The 8,526-nt window shown below is 34.2% G+C and overlaps 1 pseudogene; it reads right to left on the bottom strand.

The window, feature by feature from the left end:
* Positions 1-2,060: 2,060 nt before the first annotated feature.
* LOC143604545 (protein LATERAL ORGAN BOUNDARIES pseudogene) lies at positions 2,061-2,540 on the bottom strand (annotated as a pseudogene).
* Positions 2,541-8,526: the final 5,986 nt, after the last annotated feature.

Raw genomic sequence — 8,526 nt, 5'->3', positions numbered from 1 at the left:
ATTAGTCGTCTACTGTCATAACTAATTTACATGAACCGAACCACTGTAACCTTTTCGATGTGAAGCATTGCTACACTTCAACCTAACCAACCATATGTGACCATTGCATAAGTTGAGTTCATCAATAGCAACATTCGAATCCTAATGGATTGGATCCCAAAGGATCAAGCCATTGGTACAATGAGTTCTTACCAATGTTGATCCCACTTCCATATAAAGCGTAAAAATACAAAGTCAACTCATGATAATGCATAGTACAAGTTGCACCATCAATACATCATATTACTTCCCACTGCCCATGTCACATGCGCGCAAGGTGATCAATACCCTTTTGTCTCCCCACCTCTTCCATTAACCACTGGAAATAATAGCCAAAGGAAACTTATGACATTATTAATCATTTATCTATGACTCGACCTAATATATATACTTATATGAGACAATGTGTGTTTGGAGTCGGATGTCTCATTGAAAGTAACATCTCTATTTCATAGGGTAGATGTATGGTTCGCCTACATCATACCCTTCACATACCCTACTGATAGCTTTTGTTGTATGTGAGATTGTTACCGGGTATGATTGTGATTGTGATTGTTGTTGTTGTCCTTGTATAAAATTGTTACTAATACAAACTTGGGTAATAAAAGGAGAAAGATTATTTCCTAACCATGTATCTCTCTAGGATTTGGTGTTCTTGTCCCTCTATAATTTTTCTTAAACATATCTCATAGGACTTGGTTCAGGCACATCCAAGTCTTCGTCCACCCTTTCTTAAACCAGAATCATGCCTTGGGCTTGAGTCCCAGCTTCGGTAGGAGTCCAAACATCATTATCCATTTCTAATTTTGAATTCTCATCGATAGGTGGAAATTCTTCTATAGCGGCATCAATTGATTGTTTTGCTTATTTAACGACTCCTTCCCTTGAGCCGATTTTAGCTCTGGTAAACAATGCCGATGTTTAAAAAAATAATTAGAGATTACTTCCGAACCATGTGTGTATGTGTGAATAACCCGGTGAACTTTAACCCTTTTATATAGTATCTTTCTAATAATAAATAATAAAATCAACTTTTAATTTTTAATCAAGAAGCTGACGAGAAGGAACCTTGTGAATTTTTCGAATCTTAGGAGGTGTTTGATATTCATTGTTTTTACCTTCCTTTGACTTGTAACTTATTAAAAGTTAAAAAAAGGTATTTGAGACTATTTATTACGTGAGATGATAAGTTGATAAGTTACGAAATTTACTTGTAACTAATAACTTATTGCTATAAGTCATAAGGATATAATAATAATGAATTTCAAACACCCCCTTAGTTTTCTTGAATGGCTAATTCGGATCACTAACGGTTCACTGACCAAGCTGCTCATCTTTATTCTCAAATATTGGAGACCATCCTGTGAAGGAAACCCACTATATTGAGAAAACCCCCTAGCCCAAACGAAATCCCTGTATTCATTTATTATCATATGTGCGACTTAATCTCAAGACCTCCTCCGTTCTAAATTAGAGTATTTTGTAACTCATCTCAACCAGTTAAACTAAGGATATTTAGTCTTCACGGATCTTAGTTATCCTTCGTCCCTTATTCCTAGAATTTAATAATCTACTTTTTTAATTGTAGCTTGCTTCTAGGTAGTTTATTAATAAAATCTCTTCTTTGCTGATCAAAAATTGTACATTACACGCCCATCTCAGTATTATTAATGTCTACCGAATTTTAACACAGTGAAGTAACATGACTCAGATTTTTTTTATATACGTAGCAGTAGTGGTGAAACTTAGACAAAAAAGTAAGGGGGCTGAGGAGGGGACCTCCGGCCACAATATATGCTTTTGCCCGTGTGTTACATGAATTCCAACGGAAAATTTATAAGATTAAAATCCAAGTGAGTTGTGATCGAAGAGGAAGAAAGACGCTAAAATATAGGCACCAATCATAAGTTTATTTTTTTAACAGTCGAGCCACAAGTTTCATACATAAGCCAAAGGTGACACAAGTCATGTATATATATAATACAAACTCCAACCATAATTGGAGATAATCATCAGCTACTTCACATATTATAACCTACACCAACACCACCGTGGCAGCCACCACCAGTCCCGTTCCTATTCTCACCATAATGAGAATAGCTTTTCCAATTCGACGGACGATTAACATAACCATAATTAGGAAAAGAAGGCAGTGGCTGATAATATCCACCACCTCCACCACCATTACACACATGTCGCATCAAATCAGCATTTGCAGCATCAAGATCCTTTTGAAGGCGATCAATATGTCGTTGTAGGAGACTGATCACTCCAACACAACCGTACACAGGGTCTCTAACCCGAGCTTCAACTTCATATGCAAGTGAACTAACTACATCTTCTCTTTGGTGCGGTAAAACATCGTTTAGGAGCTTTGTGACGTTGCTGGCACCGAAGATTTTGTGAACGTTAACGAATTTCTGTGGGTCTTCCGGAGGGAAGTAAGGTGCGAAAACACAGCCAGGTATGCATTTCTCCTCAAGAACTTGCAGGCAGCACATGGATGGTTGTAAGAGCTTGATGAAGCCATAATATAATTAGTCTTGTTTTATCTGCGGAGTAATTAAGAACTATTTAATTACTAGTTAAAGGTGCAAAATATTGAAATTTTAATTCTGATATATATTTATTTCATTCATTAACCAAAGAGCAGTATTTACATTAAAATACAAGTCAAACGGGCAACAGGCTGCATTGCTAACCCTTTATGAATAGCAAAACTAAATCTTTTAAAAATTTCATTCGTATAGAGATGTGGGGAGTACTTATAGAATTCTTTTTTTAATATGTGTTGTAGAAATAGACGGTTCGGTTCACTACAACGATGAGTGAACTCAAGAGAAATCTAACTATGTTCATTTTAGTTCCTTGTGTGGCAAGCAACTTGGATAAGGACAAATGTGTTCTTTGACCATCAAACTCAAGCCAAGTTTGCTTGCTACGTACATGAACGAATCCCTACAATCTTTGTCAGGGTTTGCATGAGTTCACTATCCATGGTAGTGAGATGTCTATTTATACAACTTTAAAGAAAAAATGTCTAGATTTACTTACCACGCGGTCTCTAAACCACCTAAAAATAGAAAAAAGAAAAAACAAGTTATTATTATATTATATATGCACGATAATTTATTATCAATAATACCATGTCATATATGTGTTACAACAACAAAATTACTCAAGCATCAAATAGGCGCCGGGTTGGCTAAAGTTGATTCAAAACTACACAAAAAGACGGATCTTTGACTATTGTGAACGACTAACGGCTTGTCATTAGGTATTCTCTTTAAGATCATGGTAGACACAACACATCGATCTAGCTGTAACGAATCTCTAACTCTAACTAGTATATGAATGAACTCTTTTTAATGTACGAGAACTTTATTATCGTTTTGAAAACGACTTCTATTTTGTTACATTTCTTACAGACAAGTGAAGTACTAGCTAGTGATCAAACCCCAGTATTCTTTTAAATGTTACTTATTTTAAATCTCAAAAACTCTATTTTGTAGATTTACAAGCGTAGATCTGATGATCTAGACACATATTATAATATGGGATCTGGTGAATTGAGGATAGCTAGATTAAGGCACGAACATATATGACACATCAAGCCTTGATCAGAAGTTAAATATTTGATGGGATTGGTGATTTGGTGCATATATGTATCTTTTAGAAATAGAAAACCCTAGTCATAACAGAAAAAGCATGGCACAATCTCAGACATTTGTTGTACATGTATTGTTAGCTAAAGGGAATTAGGAAAGAAACATCTGACTCGTGTGAGTGTATATATTTATTTTAGCTTTTTTGGATTCTGTATGTATCTGATTATATGTATATCTTGATCAGATCACATGAACAAATCACAAATCATTAATGGAAAAGACAAGTACCTTTTTTATCTCTATCAATTTTACCTGCCTTTGAACTCTTTGATTCTTCCCTGTTATCCTGCCATCAGTTCCAGATTTCTTTCAAATTCAACACACAGAAGACATCAATAAAGAAGTACTGAAAACCCTAATTTGATGAGAGAGAGAGAGGAGAGAGAGATGGGAAATGAAGCTTGCAAAAGGTAATGGAGAGGAACAAATAGCATTAGTGGATGTGAGAAGGTAATTAATGAAGTTGAAAGATAAAATGTACTGAATCTCAAATGGAAAGTAGTATACAGGCACTATATACAATAATATATATATAAATAAATATTATATATATATATATAATAGTCAGTATAATCCTTGGTTAGAGTAGTTGAGATGAGGTACCTAAAGATTTCATATTGAAAAGGAAGAGATCTTGGGTCAAATCACAGCTAGCTCAACAATACAAAACGAGAATTCGGGGCCTTTTTCGAATTTTATTGTTACGAAGCGAAACACTTAATCACAAATATGTTTGTCTTTTCAAATAACTTAATGATTGTTTTCATCATTTAATATGCTTTTGGTTTAAATTGGAGACCTTATTAAGTGAGGGCCTAAAGCTCTAGCCTTAGCTTACCCCCTAGAGATAGCCCTAGGTCAAATCCAATATTTGACAAAAAAACAATAATTCAAGGTGGAGGGGATTTCTTGCGTAAAGTGTTTCTTCCCGAATGTGGAATGGAGATGATCGGATTGGCCATTAGCCTCTTAAGTGATCCAAATGGCCGATAAAAGATGGAGCAAGTTTCGGGAAGGATACTTTTATGGTCTCAAAACATTTGGTCGCACCTCATCTCTTTAGTTAGATCTGATCGGAAAGTGTTGGTCGCAAAAATCATTCACAAAGTTAATATTGTTTTTTTTTTGTTAAATTTCAATCAATAAAAAGTTTCGGCTGCAAACCAGTAGCTATAAGACACGTGACACCTTAGGCAAATCTTAAATTGTATTGTTTTGTCCACATGAGGAGAGGTATGTGCCATAAGGAACGTCTACATCAAATATCACCAACGCTTTTCATGTAATGGTCGTGGATGAAAAAACTCCACATGTAGTTAAGCGTGCTTAATTGGATTGGAGTAACCATGAACGGATGACTTTCTAGAAAGCCTCCACCTAAACAACAAACAAATCACTAGGTTTCTTGTAAGCAAAGCACAAAATATTGGTTCCCTTTGAGTTAGTGTAGGCCCCTCTTATAGGCACAGTTCAGGCTCTTTTATGAGCACAATTAGTCCCCTCGTATGAGCACAGTTTTGGCAACGTCTTTGTGATGTGTGCCAATAATTGTAATTACATATGCATATGACACTGTGGCTTCGGTCATGACACGATCATGAAGGTTTGGTTCGTATGTTTAGATTGACAAGATTAGATTGGTTTGCTTTATACACGATAATGTATGGCTATATTTGTGCCTCGGCACATCATCCGTTAATGTATTTATATAATCTCTGACAAAGTGACAAGTAGTAGAGCTAAAACTGACTCAACGTGTATCTGACTTTTATGCATCGATCTTGTTAGCAGGTTCAGGAAAGAGATTGCTGGAGCACTGGGGGTTATCTGGACTGCTGGTAGCATCCATCAGTTTTGAGTTTTGATACGATTTTGACACTTATCATGATTTGATATTGTTTAAGACAAGTTGTAAGCTTTTAATTTCGTTGTGTTATGACAAATTCGATGTTTAAGAACTATTATGTATGTGTAAATTCAACTTTTGAGACTCCTTAGGTCCTGAATGTTTCACAAATATAAGGTTGTAAGTTCAAATTCTTACATTTTGGATCCTAGTTATCATTGTTACAGACTAATTAATAATGCACATTATTCGTAAGTTTAGATACTTCCATGACACTTAAATTAATATGAGCTGAATTGATTATTTTACACGTTTATATGGCCCTCAATAAGCACACACATATATAATATGTATATGCAGTGTAATAGTTAGTTCTACATTCTCAAATGCCTAGATATGAATTTTTATTGGTGATATCTTCACTGTTGCTTAATGCTGATTCGATTGTCATTAAAAGCCTAATGTGTTTAATTTACAAGTAAAAAGTAACGAATATCTTAACTAAAAAGGAATATAAATAAAATTATATATAAAGCCGGCCCACGAGAATCCATATCGTATATATATACTAGATATCATTTATATTATGTTTAGTTTCCACACGTTGACCAGAATACCTTTTATTTTGAAGTTTGAACGGTTATTAGGAACACTGACGGACCACTGAACCAAACACCCGGACCACTGAACCAAACACCCGATCATCTCCGCTCCTCTCTAAGGAAAGAATCACCATATATTAGAAAACTTCATGGCTCAATCTGGAACACCATATATATTGTTAGTTACATGTGACTATGTGAAACTAAAACACAAAACCTCTTTGTTTATAAAGAAGTCCGTGATAACTCACCTTAATCATTTCACCTCAGAATCATTGATCCTTGACCGAATACCTAGGGTTGAAACTTTCAAACACTATTTATTTATTTTAAAGTAAATTCAAAAAAGTAGGAGGTCAGCAGTATTATTCGTATATTTTTTTTGTTTGGAATAATTCGATCAATATGTTGGATGATGATAAATGTGCGCTCTTTCTTTTCCTTCTTTCCTTTTTTTTTTTACTTCCTGTACTGTTTTTAAACTTGCAAGTCTATTCCTCTTTTACTCTATCTTTTATCACCACTACCGATATTTTTTTCATTCTCTCCTTTTTAATATTTTTGAACTTTTTTTGTATAAAAAGTTATTTAAAGTTAATGATATTTCCAGAAAAAATATGAAAGTTTTTATATAACTTTCTAAATGATTATGACATGCAAGAATGAGATATTGTAAACCAACTAATTATTAAAACTACTTTAGTTCATAACAATCTCTTATCGGTAGTTTGACAATTATGTGTTAAATCATTAAAAGGTCTAGTCGATAAAGAGATAGTATCTGAATAATTCAGCAAAAGTTTCTAAAAATTGCAAATAAAGAGGCTACATGAACTAGTAAGATGTTAGATTTTTATCTCTGGCCAATTCAGAAGTAACATTGTAATGGAATAATTAAGAATCTACTAAATAGCCCCTTAGTTTGTCATTATTCCAAAAAATTAATAAAATATATCAATTGATCAAGGGTTAAAGGAGATGGATATATGATCATATCAAATCGATATTATTCTCAACACTTTAAATAAATGCGGTCAAAAACGTCATATACTAATTTATTTTCTCGTTATTTTTTTTCTTTAGATGATTATGATAAAAATTAGCTTGAAACATATACCTTAAAGAATACTAACATTTTTATTGATGATTTATACATAAGATATTGGCTAAAGTTAGTTAATAATTACACTATTAGCGGCGAAAATTTGTCCTACTTAATAAAGGATTAATTATGACCGATTTTATGTCATAGAAATTTAGCTATAGAATTTTGTATTGAAAGAGGCATGAGGCAAGGGACCTCATAGCACCATTTCTCTTCATCATTGATATGGAAGCTTTTGGGATTGCCCCATCTAAGGCGTGCGAGTTCAGCATCCTTCACGGTATTAAGACACCAAAGGTCAAAGGAGGGCACATTTTTTTCTCATTTGTTTTATGCCAAAATTCGCTTTTATCCCTTGCCTAATTTAGCAATAATCCTTCGGTATTCTTCCTTGCATTGGGCTTAAAAGTAAACTTCACCAAAAGTAAACTTTTATAGACAACCGGTATAAAAATGAACTTACACCATTTTTGCAAAACAAAATAATCCTGGTAAATAACATAAGGTGCAGTACAGGTACACAGTGAAGTTGTGCATGTCGACCGTGTACACTGCTAGACTTTTTGGGCCATAATGTAGCAGGTCCTCAGCCTGTAACTATTTAGGCCCATTTGTCATTTTCTCCAGTTTTATTATATTTTAAAGTTATTTGACCAAGAAACCATCCATTTTCTAATATATGTTACGTTTCATGTTGTTTAAAAAGTAATAAAAGGTTATAAACTTCTATTATAGATTTATATACCATGTGAAATGAGAAATTGAAATAAGCATTAAGTCAAGTTATGAGGCGTGGAGAGAATGCTCGATCATTAAATTATGATTTCGAGTATCATGTAAACTCAAGCGTTCCAAGGGGTGAACCCCATAGACCATGGGTTCCAACTATCGATGTACAAAGGATTGAGCCTCTCGTGAGAGTGACGTAGAGATCAATGGGAACTGAGAGCAATTAAAATTAATTACTAATAGATGTTGTCAGGGCTATCCCTGAAACCCATAAAAATTCATGGTGACAGTGAAGTATTGTGCTATCCTTAAGTATCGTTTCATGATTCCCCTATTTTCAGTTGAGGTGATATACCATGTTTGTCACAAGGTGTGTTTGTACTCATTTAGGGAGACTGCAGTACATTGCAGAGAGCTCCCGAGATTCAAGTAATGACACGATTTGGTTAGGGGTGTTATTTTGACATTTCCAACGCACCATAATTTCTGTTAAGAAATCAACAATTGTGTATTTTTTTAGCGACCCGTTGGAAGGAA

Source organism: Bidens hawaiensis, unplaced genomic scaffold, assembly GCF_021521415.1.
Source record: "Bidens hawaiensis isolate Kalapana, Puna unplaced genomic scaffold, B.hawaiensis_p1.1 tig00065706_1, whole genome shotgun sequence".
NCBI classification, from domain to species: domain Eukaryota; kingdom Viridiplantae; phylum Streptophyta; class Magnoliopsida; order Asterales; family Asteraceae; genus Bidens; species Bidens hawaiensis.
This window is presented reverse-complemented; position numbering and strand designations above follow the sequence as displayed.